We start from the raw sequence: 15,228 nt of genomic DNA on the forward strand, positions 1-15,228 counted from the left end.
TCCTGTTCGAACTCGTTCATCAAAATGAACAAATCTTTTTTCGAGTCATTTCGTTCGTTGAATGAACGAAATGACTCAGAAAAAGACTCGTTCAAAATGAACAAATCTTTTTTCGAGTCATCAAAAAAGATTCGTTCATTTGGATGAACAAGTTCGAACAGGATCACGAACGACGGTACGCGCTCACGCTGTGCAAGAGAGGGGTGATCACCATGTACACGAGCGTGATTGACACTGCTAAGACATTCCTCCTGGCTCTGATTGGTTGTTTCTGACCGGGAGCGGTGTATTTCTGCAAATGGTAATAGGACCACAGGGAGGAGCCAGAGGAGCTTGATTTTTTCACAGATTATCTGTCTCATATTCTACTGTCAGGACATAATGATAGTTTTAACAAATATTTGTTTACAAAAGTTACCTACTGGAGCTTTAAGTGTAAATGTGAAATCCTGTTACATACACAATATTTTAACTATTATTTTTATTTTGTGACGTTGCAAAATAGATAATCTAGATTATTTGTCCAATTTTATGATACTGAATTTGCTTGATGAGTCCAGTAACAGATTAACACGATTAACGTTAGCTCTCTATATTTTCTTCACCATGAAAGTGTGGATGTGCTGTCATTTTACTATTAAATTTGATAACTGTTAGGTATAAAATTATTTTACGTTGTTGTTGGTAGTAGACATGTAAGCTTTTAAGCATTGCAATTAAATTGTGTAGGTTTTATGCAAACTAGTGTTTAACTTGACTGCCAAAAGTCAAGTTTTTATTAAATTTTATTTTAATATTACTTGTAAGGGTGCTTGGTATTCATATTTGTAATTTAGTTGCTAAATAGAAAGTACATTGAAATGTGCTGTGCACATGCTTTAGGAAAGGAAAGAGGATTCTAAGATTTTTTCACTAAAAGCATACAAACAATGAGGTGTGTGCTGTTCTGTCAAAGTATCAAGAAGGAAATTCTCTGGTCCTGTGCATCTTGCGACTCTTAATGGCCCATTTTAAAGAGAGAACAGAATCCCTTCTAATTGAAGCTGATGTAAGTATAACATTTATATTTTTAATGTCTTAAAGGTTTAATTGTAATGCAAAATAAATTTTTGTTTTTCTTAGGCAGCAGCAACTGCAGCCGACATTGAAAGAGAGGGATTACCGGATTCACCCGCACTGATCATCCAAGGTTTTTTACTTTGTGTATGTGTCTCCATCATACACACTATTCCTTGCTTTCTAGCTCTTGTACATGGTTACCTCTTTGTCCTGTACTGTTTTTTTTCTCATCACTTTAATGGCCATTTTAAAAATACAATTTTGCCACCTCTGTTCCTATATTCTATTTCACAAAGAATTGAATAGAAAGAAAGAATAGAAATTCTCACTCCTATATTCCTTCCATAGTTAGCTCTCTCTGTGCCCTGTTTTTTTGTTGTTGTCTCTGAACCATTCTCTCTCCTTAGTAACAAAAATCCTTATTAGTAACATTAATCTTCATTATTAATCCATAGTTTAGTGTCTTTATTATCTAAAAAATAAAAAAAATACTCATGATTTACTTACCCACAAGCCATCCTAGGTGAATATGAACTTCTTCTTTCAGACAAATACAGTCAGTTATTTAAAGAATGTCCTGGCTCTTCCAAGCTTTATAATGGCAGTGAATGGAGGATGAGATTTTGAAGCCCTAAAAAGGGCACCATCCATCATAAAAGTAATCCAGTAAAAAGTAACTCCAGGGGGTAAATAAAGGCCCTCCGAAGCGATGCGTTTGTGTAAAAAAAATATACATTGTTAAACTTAAGTCAATTTATGCCAAAAGAAAGTAACTCCTGACATGATGTATGACGTAGGAGTAGTGTAAGTTTTAACGCCTCTCGTGGTTCAAACAAATAGGACTGTGTAACAAACTCAAGGTCTTGTCTTATACTGAAATCCTCAAATTTCTCTTTAAAAAATCTGGTTTTAGACTTCTAATTCGTGTCTGTTTTTCTTTTTTCTTTTTGCTCTATCCTCTGGTCTTCCGTGTTCTTCGTTGCGTCAGGTCAGAGTCCACTCTTTCGCCATAAATATGCTGAAACCTAGATATTTTAATTTATAGAGTTTTAAATATGGATATTTTTCTTACACAAATGCTTCGCTGAAATTCAGAAGGCCTGAGACATGTGGAGTACTTTTATGATCGATTGATGTACTTTTTTGGGCTTCAAAATCTTGCCCGTCATTCACTACCATTATAAAGCTTAGAAGAGCCAAGACATTTTTTAATTGTATTTGTCTGAAAAAGACGAAAGCAATTTACTCCTAGGATAGCGTGAGTAAATCATGGTAATTTTCACTTCCTTTCATTCTTTTCAGACTATCCCTTTAACATGAGCTACCCTGAACCATACTTTTACAACACTTATTAATCTATGCCCTGCTGTATTTCTTTTGTTTTTTTATAGGTGAATCCATGACCCCAAGCAAGTGGATGTTGTCAGTCGAAAGGGAAGTTGTCCTGGGCCCATATTCAGAGGCATTTGTTGGGGGCCTGGCAGCATTGTTTGCGACCTATTACAACTTAAATCTTGCTTATCAGGATGATGCTGCATGCACGCTGGAATTTATTCAGAGGTATTTCAGAGCATAAAATCTTACTCAAATTTTCTTGACTTTTTTTTTAGGTTTTCAATTTAGGATTTCCATTCCATGGACTTCCATTGGACTTCCATTCCTGCAAACATTCACTCTTTTTTCGTTGTAGACTAGTAAAGAATAATCAATTAGCGTTCTGTATTCAGTTAGCAAGAGTAGAATGCCAAGAGAGTATAGCAGTTAAGTATAGCAAAAAACATTACAAATATACAACTGCATCAAATAATCTATTACAAATATGCAAATAATTAAAATACTACAAACAATGCAAAACCATATAAATAATAAAAATAAAATAAATTATAATAACTAAAATAACAGAAAAATAAATCCATGAAAGATAATAATAATAATAATAATAGAATAATAATTTGACTGTCCCAACTTTTTTGGAGCTTGTTGCAGCCATCAAAATCCAAACTTGCTTATTTATTAAATACAATTAAGTTGGTCAGTGAAAATATTGGAAAAATGTCTTTGTACTTTTTTTTCAGTTAAATAAAGTTGAAAGAGAATTGAAATCACAGATTCTTGATTTTATTGCATTTTACAAAATGTATTTCCCTTTCGTGGGAACTCCTACGTCTCGTCGGACGAGTTTCCAACGAATTGGGATCACGCTAGGGAGACCAACTGCCTTCGAGTGTACTAAAACGAGCCAATAAACATTGGCATGCAAGATTTGCATTCCGCGCACCGCCTACCAGTGCGGGTATAAAGCGGAAACAAGCGCATACACATTTGCTTTTTGCTTCTGAGCAGACCGGTTGTGTCCTCTGAGTGAATGAGTTTTAAGAAAGTGTTTTCTTTGTGCTCAACGAGTCTGCTCTTTTTCTGGATCTCTCTGTGTTGGTGTGACGGCGCTTCAGTGATCTTCGCGAGCTCCCTGCTGCTGATGGTGATTCACGCTATCTACATCTTTCAAAAGAGCTGTTTTCACAGCTGGTATTCGGTTGAGTGCACACAGCGGGCTTGCAGTTTCCCCGCTGTGTTGCCGCGTTGATCCCTGCGTTCTTCAGCACAATAAGAGAGCATTCTCTAAAAGAGTAACACGGGTGAAGATCGCGTCCTTTTCAGGATGACGTTTCATCCGTGTGTTTCAGGATGCGGTTGATATCTGCCACCGGTTGATGGTCACGATCGCTGTCCCTCGTGCTTGGGCCTCGCGCACGCTGAGGCAGCGTTCGTGAACGAGTCATGTTCTCACTGCGGGAACATGACCGTCGCGATGCTTAGATCGAGACTAAGATCCCTCAAACGAGGGGGAGTCCCTTTGGAGATTCCCCGATCTAGTTCTTCTTCTGGTTCACTTCAGAAGAAGGCTACTTCGGCTAATCCCATTGGTGGTCTGAGGGTTACAGTGAGGAATGTCCAGCCGGGTGAAAGACCCCCACAGGCTCCTCACTCCTCCGCATCGCTGTCATTGGAGCCTCCGGAGGAGCGCACTGGGCCATCTCGTGTGGTCCCAGTCGTTTCCTTCGGGGGCTCCGCCGGAGGACCAGATGTCGATCGCTGCATCGGAGGGAGAGCGGTCATCTTCTGGAGATGACGACCCGACTGCGTTGCCCCCTTCTGGTGTGGTAGCGTTAGCCGAGCCGGATCCGGAAATAGCCGCTATGCTTTCCCGGCCGGCTGCGAGTGTCGGGCTCGAGTGGAACCCTCCACCGCGTCCCGAACCCTCGCGGCTCGACGATTGGTATCTCGGGGCGGCTCGTGCTGGTTCTCAGCGCCCCGCCCCGCTTCCTTTCTTTCCGGAAGTGCATGACGAGGTGACGAGGTTGTGGATGGCCCCTCTGGCGGCCAGACACAGATCGACTCCCTCCTCCCTCACCACTCTCGATGGCGGGGCAGTGAAGGGATACGTGGACATCCCCCCAGTGGAACGGTCAGTAGCGATGCAGTTGTGTCCTAAGACTGCGTCCACCTGGCGGGGCACCCCCACGCTCCCCTCCCGTGCCTGTAGGTTCTCTTCCAGTCTGACTGGAAAGGCCTACAGCGCGTGCGGAGAAGCTGCTTCTGCCCTGCATGCCATGGCGCTTCTCCAGATCCACCAGGCCAAAGCACTCTCTGACATGCAGGAGGGTGGTACCGACCCAGGGGTGCTCCAAGAGCTGCGTACGGCGACGGACCTCGCCCTCCGGGCGTCGAAAGTCACCGCACGTTCCCTGGGTCGGGCGATGTCCACGCTGGTGGTCCAGGAGCGACACCTCTGGCTCACCCTGGCCAATATGAGTGAGTCGGACAAGTCCAGGTTCCTGAACTCGCCCATATCCCAGGGTGGCCTCTTCGGCGACGCGGTGGAGAACCCAACAGTTCTCCGCCGCCCAGAAGCAGTCGGAGGTTATCAAGAACATCATGCCTCGGAGACGGCCTGTTGCTGCCCCGTCCCCGTCGCCTGCGCCTCCGGCTGCTCGTCGCCGAGGGCACCCTCCTGCCGCCTAGGCAGCAGGGTGCCGGCCACAAGAGAGCTGCCCAGCCCGCTCGGGAGTCGTCTAAACCTCCAGGGAAGAGGAGACAAGCGACCCTGAGACGGGCGACCCAGAGGATGCAGTGGCCTCACCGAGGAGCGCGTCCAGTCAGTGCTCAATTGCCTCAAGTCTTTTCAAGGCAAGTCTGCGGTCCCACTGAAACAGTTTCAGAGGCTCCTGGGGCATATGCCAGCCGCAGCCGCAGTAACGCCGCCCGGCCTGCTTCATATGAGACCGCTTCAGCGCTGGCTTCACGATCGAGTCCCGAGATGGGAGTGGCAGAGCTGCACGTTCCGGGTCAACATTACCCCGCACTGTCGCCAAACCTTCATTCCTTGGTCGGACCCTGTGTTTCTACGGGCCGGAGTTCCCTTAGTCCAGGTGTCCAGGCATGCTGTGGTTTTCACAGATGCCTCTGCCAACGGGTGGGGGGCCACGTACAACGGGCATGCAGTTTCAGGTCTGTGGACAGGGCCTCAACTGCATTGGCACATCAACTGCCTAGAGTTGCAAGCAGTACGCTTAGCCTTGTGCCGCCTCAAGGGGCTGCTTCTACACAAGCATGTACTGGTCCGTACGGACAGCACTGCGACCGTTGTGTACATAAACCGTCAAGCTGGTCTACGCTCCCGTCGTATGTCGCGACTCGCCCGCCATCTCCTCCAATGGAGTCAGAAGCATCTGAGGTCGCTTCGGGCCATTCACATCCCTGGTGCGCTCAACCGTGCAGCTGACGAGCTCTCACGGCAGCCGCCTCTTCCGGGAGAATGGCGACTCCATCCCCAGGTGGTCCAGCTGATTTGGGGAATCTTCGGAGCCGCTCAGATAAATCTGTTTGCCTCTCTGGACACGACCCACTGCCGGCTGTTTTATTCCCTGACCGAAGGATCCCTCGGCATGGATGCACTGGCACACAGCTGGCCCCGGGGCCTCTGCAAATATGCGAAGTACCCACGAACTGGCCCGATCAGAGTCGTGCTTTCCTTCCTGTAAGATGGGTTGGAGAGAAGGCAAGGCAAGGCAAGTTTATTTATATAGCACATTTCATACACAATGGTAATTCAAAGTGCTTTACATAGAAGAAATTAAAATAATCAAAAGAAATCAGAATAATTAAAACAGTTTAGAATAAAAGATAAAATACAGAAATAATCAAATGAAATCAGAGTAATTAAAACATAAAATAAAATACAGTGCAAACAGTCGGACGAACAGTGGCACAGTGCTCATTCAGTAAATGCACAGCTAAACAGATGTGTTTTGAGTCTGGATTTGAATGTGACTACTGTAGGAGCACATCTGATCTCTTCTGGAAGCTGGTTCCAGCTGCGGCTGGCATAGTAACTAAAAGCAGACTCGCCATGCTTAGAGTGAACCCTTGGTATTTCTAGCCGATGTGATCTTAATGATCTGAGTGATCTGTTGGGTTTATATTCAGTGAGCATATCAGCAATGTATTGAGGTCCTAGGCCATTGAATGATTTATATACCAGTAATAATACTTTAAAATCAATCCTAAATGTAACTGGCAGCCAGTTTAAAGACCTCAGGACTGGTGTGATGTGTTCATATTTTCTGATTCTGCTCAGAATCCTAGCAGCAGCGTTCTGTATGAGCTGCAACTGTCTTATGGTCTTTTTGGGAAGGCCAGTGAGAAGTCCATTACAATAATCCACCCTACTGGTGATGAAAGCATGCACAAGTTTTTCTAAGTCTTGACTGGAAACATAGCATCTAATTCTTGCAATATTTTTCAGGTGATAGTATGCTGATTTAGTTATTGCTTTGACATGACTACTGAAACTAAGACACACCCAGATTCCTGACTTGATTTTTAGTTGTTTGACCCCTAGACTGAAGGTATGCGTTCACCTTGAGAACTTAATCTTTGTTTCCAAACGCAATGACTTCAGTTTTGTCTTTGTTTAACTGAAGAAAGTTTTGGCACATCCAATTGTTTACTTCATCAATGCATTGGCAAAGAGAGTCAATGGGGCTGTAATCGTTAGGCGATAGGGATAAGTAGAGCTGTGTGTCGTCTGCATAGCTATTGTAAGCGATTTGGTTCTTTTTCATTATTTGGCTCATTGGGAGCATGTACAGGTTGAATAGGAGTGGCGCAAGAATTGAGCCTTGAGGGACTCCGCATGTCATGAATGTCCACTCAGACTTATGGTCTCCTATACTCACATAATAACCTCTGCCTCCTAAGTATGACCTGAACCATTTTAGGACTATCCCAGAAAGCCCGACCCAGTTTTCCAGCCTGTCAAGAAGTATGTTGTGATCGACAGTGTCAAATGCAGCACTGGGGTCGAGTATCAGTATTTAAGCGAATATCATTTGTTATCTTTATGAGCGCGGTCTCTGTACTGTGGTGCGGTCGGAAACCAGATTGAAAATGGTCAAACTATCCATTCGAGCTTAAGAATTTGTTCACCTGATTGAAGACAACTTTTTCAATGATCTTGCCTATGAAAGGAAGATTTGAGATCGGTCTATAGTTGTTTAATATGGTCTTATCCAGATTGCTCTTTTTCAGGAGGGGCTTGACAACAGCAGTTTTCAGGGAGGTCGGAAAACTCCCAGAGAGAAGTGAGGCATTTACCACTTCTAGGAGATCTGCTTCTAAGCTGTGTAACACATTTTTGAAAAAAGATGTGGGAAGTGCGTCAAGGGCGCAGGTTGATGTTTTTAGGTGCTGTATGGTTTCTTCCAAAATTTTCCATCAATTTCTTCGAAATCAGACATAGTGGCTACTTTCTCATGCTGTTGTCTGATCTGACTGACCCCAGCGCAACTCAAGGATGAGCTGATCACCTTTCTGATATTATTGATTTTCTCAGAGAAGAAAGAAGCAAACTCACTGCACTTTCTCACTGAGAGCATTTCACTGGGAATCTGGCTTGGGGGGGGTTTCAGTCTCTCTACAGTAGCAAAAAGAGTGCGCGTGTTGTTTATATTGCTGTTTATAATATTCGAGAAGAAAGTCTGTCTAGCTTTGCCTAGTTCCTTATTGAAAGCATGGATGCTGTCTTTGTAGATGTCATAATGGACTACAAGGTTTGTCTTCCGCCACATGCGCTCTGCTTTTCTGCATTGTCTTTTCATATTTAGCACTGCTGTTGAGTTTCTCCAAGGTGCTTTTTGTCTGCCACTCTTCTTCCTAACTTTCACAGGAGCAATATCATCAATTACACTCTTAACTTTTGAGTTAAAAGAATCAAGGAGAAAATCAACAGAGTCAGCAGATATGCTTGGTGTTAAAGATAAAGCCTTCATAAATAGTACACTAGTGTTCTCATTTAAGCATCTCTTCTTGACAGACACAGATCTAGCTTCAATGGCAGGAGAGATCAATATATCAAAGAAAATACAAAAATGATCAGACAGTGCTACATCCTTAATAACAATTGATGAAATGTTTAGACGCTTACTGATAAGTAAATCTAGAGTGTGTCCACGATTATGTGTGGGTCCATGTACATGCTGAGTCAGATCAAAAGTTTTTAAAACAGTTTTGATTTCTTTTGCCATATTGTTTTCTGCATTATCTATGTGAATGTTAAAATCTCCAGCAATGGCAAAGCAGTTAAACTCTGAGGAAATTGTTGATAACAGTTCTGTTAAGTTCTCAGCAAAAGCTGGAGAGTATTTTGGAGGCCTGTAAACAATGATAAGTAAAATGCGTGGAGCACCTTTTAACACAATACCCAGATATTCGAAAGACGGGTAATTCCCAAATGATATTTGCTTACATTGATAGACATCTTTATAAAGAGCAGCTAAACCTCCGCCTTTTCTGACAGCTCCGCAGACACTCATAAAAGTAAAGTTAGGAGGGGCTGTTTCATTGAGGACTGTTGCACTGCAGCTGTCTTCTAGCCAAGTTTCATTTAGCAACATAAACTCCAGGTTGTATGTGGTTATTAAGTCATTGACTAAAAGTGATTTATTTTTAAGTGAGCGGATGTTTAAAAGTGCTAACTTAACAGTCTTCCTTTTTGTCCCCACAGCAATCTTAGTATGTCGTGAAATAGGCACCAGATTAGATGGGTTTGCTGTACGGCTTTTGAAGGCCTTAGACTTTCTATCATGTAATCGAACAGCAATAGAAAAAGATACAGACTGTCTCCCTCCACCCTCAAAGTGTATGTTGCCGCAATAGCCGCTCATCACGGTGCAGTAGAAGGTAAGTCATTAGGGAAGCACGACCTGGTCATCAGATTCCTTAGGGGTGCCAGAAGGCTAAATCCGCCTCGTAATCCCTGTACCCTCTTGGGACTTAACTCTAGTGCTCAGAGCACTTCAGAGGCCCCTCTTCGAGCCATTGCAAACGGTTGAGTTTAATATCCTGTCTATAAAGACAGCTCTCCTGTTGGCTTTGGCCTCCTTTAAGAGGGTAGGGGATCTGCAGGCTTTTTCGATCGACGAATCGTGCCTTGAGTTCGGGCCGGGCCTTTCTCATGTTGTTCTGAGATCCCGGCTCGGATATGTGCCCAAGGTTCCTACCACTCCATTTGTAGATCAGGTAGTGAACCTGCAAGCGCTGCCCCCGGAGGAGGCAGACCCAGCCCTTGCTTTTCTCTGTCCCGTCCGCGCCCTGCATTGTTACGTGGACAGAACGCAAAGTTTCAGGATCTCAGATCAGCTCTTTGTCTGTTACGGAGGCCAGCAAAAGGGAAAGGCTGTCTCCAAGCAGAGGTTAGCCCACTGGCTAGTGGATGCTATCGTCCGGGCTTATGCTTCCCAGGACGTGCCTTGCCCACCTAGGTTGAGGGCACACTCAACTAGGAGTGTTGCCTCCTTCTGGGCTTTGGCGCAAGGCGCCTCGCTGACAGACATCTGTACAGCTGCGGGCTGGGCGACACCTAACACGTTCGCTAGATTCTAAAGCCTACGTGTTGAACCTGTTTCCCCCCGTGTACTCGCTACGGCCAGTAACGCGACGAATTAGTTTATGTCGGCTTGCTACGCCATTCCCGCCTCTCGGCCGGATACGTGCGTCTTGTTACTCCGTTGGTTCCCCCACATACGGCTAACCTCGTGAGTTCCTCCATCACCCCTTCAGCACCAGGCGAGGCGGATCGCCCGGCGCTAGGTCTATTACCTCTCTTAGGAGCTGGATCGTCATTTTCTCCACGATCCAGCTACCCTCTGGGCTAGCATCGTGTCTTTCCCTCGACAGACCATTCTGTCCTCCTTGCTGAGTACGCTCCCACCCCTTGGGCTGGGACTAACTCAAGGACTGCCATGTGTTTCACTACCCCACGGGATAGTACAAATGTGTATTCCAGTGCCTCCCTTCGGGCGGGCTTGGGCTTCCGCAGCGTTCCCTCCCACAGGTTGGGCACGCTTTCCCAGTGTTATCCATATCCACTGAGAGGGTCTTGCAGAACAGCAGTGTGATTTCCTAGCTAGCTCCCGCCACAGACGATAAGAAACTGCCCCGGCGGGTAGCTAAGCTGGTCGCTGGAAGGGGCCAGCACCATGGCGTTTTGTTAGGGATCCCAATTCGTTGGAAACTCCTCCGACGAGACGTAGGAGTTCCCACGAAAGGGAACGTCTCGGTTACGTATGTAACCCTCGTTCCCTGAGTAGGGAACGGAGACGTCTCGTGCCGTCGCCATGCTGCTGTACCTTCGCGGAGGACTGGACACTGTCCGGCTCCTCAGTGAAAAGCAAATGTGTATGCGCTTGCTTCCGCTTTATACCCGCACTGGTGCCGGCGGGTCATCTTTGGAAACTGCTGAACTTTACACGCCTGAGAGTGTTGCGATTATGGGTGCAATTAACAGGCTGGAAAGTGGAATTCATGCCAAATTCGACGCGCACGCCGCTGAAATTCGAGGCAAAATTTCCATGATACGGGAAGAAATGCATAACACTTTTTCATCTTTGAAAGAAGACCTCAAAACCCAGAGTGAGCGCTTAACAAGCCTGGAGACCGCGACATCAGAATGGACGACCAGTCTTCATTCTCTCGAGCCAACGGTCGTTTCTCTCCAGAGAGAGGTCGCCTTACTGCAAGCTAAGTGCATGGATCTAGAGTGTCGTTCCCGTAGATCCAATCTTCGCTTGGTAGGAATTCCGGAAGGTTTGGAAGGCCCGCAACCTATGAAGTTCGTGGCAGATGCTTTGGAGGAGATATTTGATCTTCCTGAACCTCCACTTCTTGCTCGTGCACATCGTACACTTGCACCGAAACCTGCGGAAGGTAGCCGTCCGCGAGCCTTCGTAATTTGCTTCCATCATTACGACGTCAAGGAGGATATTTGGCGAAAAGCGAGCCGGGGTGGGCAGCTTAAGTTCAGAGACAAAAATGTGTTCGTCTTCCCGGACTTTCCGCCTGAGATTGCCAAGAAGCGGGCTTAATATTACGAGGTGAAATGTTTACTGAGGTCCATGCCAGATGTTAAGTACGGTCTAAAGGGACTAACCGGCTTCAGAATCACAAAGAACGGCGCTGAACATATGTTTGATACTCCAGCCGCGGCTCTGGATTTTGTGAAACAACACATATTACCTGCTTGAACACCTATAAATGTGCTGGAACTTATAATTTCTCATTTTCTCTGGTCCAGAGACTATTGAAAGCACTTTTCTCAGTTGTGTGGTTTAATATGTTAGGATTTATTCTTTGATTGGATTATAATTTTATTTTATTTTTTTATCTGTATCAGACTATATTCGCTGTATTTGTTATTTGTTTGCGGAGAGGCGTCTGAGGTAAGAATCGCAATATCTCGCACGCACATTGAGGGTTTTCCTCAGGGTAGCGTACACTCTAGTTGGGGGAGTGTTAGCTTAGGCCAAGAGCGCGGGAAGGGGGGTGGCAGTGAGGGCGGGGAGCGGGTCTTCGCGCTAGGGTTCTTGAGGTGTGTTATGTTCTCGTTTCTTTGTTCATCTCATAAGCACAAGTCTGGGCTGTTGCTCTTTTGTATTGTTTCATTCTTTTCTTTACTTGCGGTTCCTTGTATAATTGTTTGTGTTTTACAAGTATATTTTTGGTCCTTCTTCTCTCTTTTCTTTTCTTTCTTTTCTTTAAATGATGGGTGGTAGAGCTAATGAAGATGGTTTGGTGAGATGGGTTGGCTGGAACTGTAAAGGTTTGAATAATCCAGTCAAACGCAATAAGGTTCTGATTCATCTTAGGAAACTGAAATAATAATAACTATTTAGATGAGCACTGCTCAAAATAATAATGTTTTAATAATAACTATTCAGATGAGCACTGGACTCCGACAGAGCATTCTGACTTTCCACCCATAATAATTGAGGAACAGATTGTGGAAAAGGTTCTAATGAAAGTCAAACCCCAAAAGACATCGGGGCCGGACGGAATAAAAGGCAAGGTACTGAGGGAATGTGCATCTCAGTTGAAGGGTGTGTTGACACAACTTTTTCAGCTGTCTCTTGACTTTAATGTTGTACCGCATTCCTGGAAGGAAAGTACCATCATCCCGTTACCAAAAAAGGCTCATGCTAAGGTGCTTGAAGACTATAGACCAGTGGCCTTAACATCAGTGCTCTGTAAATGTATGGAGAAAGTGGTTTGTCAGCAACTCTCCCAGGCAATGGCTGGCAAACGAGACCCTTTACAATTTGCTTATAGAACGGGGCGTGGAGTCGAAGATGCAACCCTCACTTTGCTGGACAGGGCTGGAAAGTATTTGGACTTGGCAAATTCATACGTTAGGATCTTATTTATGGACTTCTCATCTGCCTTTAATACTGTGAATATAAACAAACTTCTGAGGCGCCTGGAGGAGCTACAGGTGCATCGAACCTTGATCTTATGGATTAATTGTTTTTTAAGGGACCGTCCACAACATGTAATGGTAAATGGCGAAAAGTCAGAGAATGTGGTTTTAAAATCTGGTCTCCCACAAGGATGTGTTTTATCCCCAATGCTTTTCTCTATTTATACAAACGAGATAACCTGTAATAGTGATAACCTGATGCTTATAAAATATGCAGATGATATGGCACTGGTGGGATGTGTGAAGGATATCCAATCACTGGACATTTATTTTGATTTTGTTGATTCTCTCACAGCCTGGATGGAGGAGAGTTCTTTGCAGCTTAATATTAACAAAACCAAGGAAATGTGTTGTGGGGCTAATAATGCAGGTATACTCTTTAAGCCTTTGATACTTAATGGAGAGGAAGTTGAGCAGGTGGGATCTTTTAAATACCTGGGTACAGAGATTGACTCCCAGTTTAAATTTGATAAGCACTCAGAAAATGTTTTTAAGAAGACGTATCAACGTCTAGGTTTATTGAGGAAATTGAGGAGTTTTAATGTTGAAAAGGACATTCTGACAGTGGTGTATAAATCACTTATCGAATCTGTGCTTACTTTCAACATTGTATCCTGGTTTAACTCTCTTTCTGTCAAATGTAAAAATAGACTGTTAAGGATTATAATTATGGCTGGTAAAATTATTGGTGAGAAACAAGTAACTCTGTCTGATCTTTACACTGCGGCAGTGAAAAGGAAAGCGTCTGTTATTGTGACAGACTCTACTCATCCCCTGCATAGTTCATTTAATGTACTTCCATCTGGTAGACGATATAAAGTACCTTTGGTGAAAAAGGCCAAGTATAAGAAGACTTTTATTCCGACTGCCATTGATATTTTAAATAGGAAATAGGGGAGGGGAGGGGAGGGGAGGGGAGGAGGGGGGAGGCGTGTCTTAAATAGTGTGGTTGTCTTTTGTATTGTACTGTTTGTTGAGCCCTTGTCTAAAGAAAATTTTCTACCCCCCTGTGGGGATAGACAATAAAGCTTTTTTGAATTTGAATTTGAATTTGAATCCAGTCAAACGCAATAAGGTTCTGATTCATCTTAGGAAACTGAAAGCCAATTTTATGTTTCTTCAAGAAACTCACCTCTGTTCATCTGACCATTTTAGACTGAAAAAAGACTGGGTGGGTCAAGTCTATCATTCACACTTTCAGTTCAAGTCCAGGGGCTGTGGCATTCTGGTACATAAGATGTGCAGCGATTGTTCAGTCTTTTCTGCATAACTACGGTATTCGTGATCCGTTTCGCTTTTTAAATCCTTCCGCAAGAAAATATTCATTTTTTTCGCAAGTACATCATTCCTATTCACGAATTGATTATTTTTTTCTTGATAACAAACTTCTTCCATATCTGCAGAATTGCTCATATGAAAGCATAGTAATATCTGATCATGCACCAGCTGTACAGGAACTTAGCTTTCCAAAAGCACCCCCAAAGCATCATCAATGGTCCTTTAACCCTGGTCTATTAAGGGATAAAGAATTTGTCAAATTGATCTCCTCAAATATATCTTCTTTTCTTGAAGTCAATAGTACTCCGGGTATGGCTTATTCTACCATTTGGGAGACCTTAAAATGTTATCTGCGCGGTTTAATAATTTCATATTTGTCTTATAAAAATAGAGAGCGAAAGAGGCAACTAGATGAATTATCTAGTTCTATAACAGATATTGATGTTCAGTTCTAACTAAACCCATCTTCCAACCTTTATGAAAAACGTCAGATTTTGCAGACAAAATATGATCTGTTATCGACTGAAGAGGCTGAGAATTTGTTTTTCCGAGCTCAACATAGGGTCTATGAGCTTGGTGATAAGACGGGTAAATTGTTAGCTTATCAAATTCGTAAAACACAGACGTCACGCTTGATACCCCAACTTAAGTTATCTTCAAGAATTACTACCACTGACTATAAAGAAATAAACTCTCAATTTAAACAATACTATGGAAATGTGTACACCTCGGAATCTCCTCAAGATGTATCTTTAATGAAAACTTTTTTAGATAAATTAGATTTCCCCTCTGTAGAGAAGACTTTGTGTGATTTTTTAGATGAGGATATTCAAATTGAAGAAATAGCTGATGCGATTGCTTCCTTGAAAACAGGCAAGGCCCCGGGTCCTGACGGCTTCCCGTCTGATTTTTATTAAGCATTTTCTAAATTATTATGCCCTGTGTTGCTTTTGATTTTTTCAGAGAGACTTCAAAATTCTAACTTACCCCCAACCTTCTATCAGGCTACTATTTCATTAATTCTTAAGAAAGATAAGCCCCCCCCTAGACTGTGGTTCTTATCGCCCCATATCGCTTTT

General features: G+C 43.7%; 1 long non-coding RNA gene across 1 annotated transcript; it reads left to right on the forward strand.

Moving 5' to 3' along the window:
• Positions 1 to 928: 928 nt before the first annotated feature.
• LOC143749584 (uncharacterized) lies at positions 929 to 2,625 on the forward strand. Its single transcript, XR_013207040.1, has 3 exons — positions 929 to 1,048; positions 1,123 to 1,189; positions 2,451 to 2,625. It is a non-coding gene; the product is annotated as an uncharacterized LOC143749584 (long non-coding RNA).
• The last annotated feature ends 12,603 nt before the right edge of the window (positions 2,626 to 15,228 follow it).

The sequence above is a fragment of the Siphateles boraxobius genome, unplaced genomic scaffold, assembly GCF_051911475.1.
Source record: "Siphateles boraxobius isolate OS27281-9 unplaced genomic scaffold, OSU_SipBor_1 25, whole genome shotgun sequence".
NCBI classification, from domain to species: domain Eukaryota; kingdom Metazoa; phylum Chordata; class Actinopteri; order Cypriniformes; family Leuciscidae; genus Siphateles; species Siphateles boraxobius.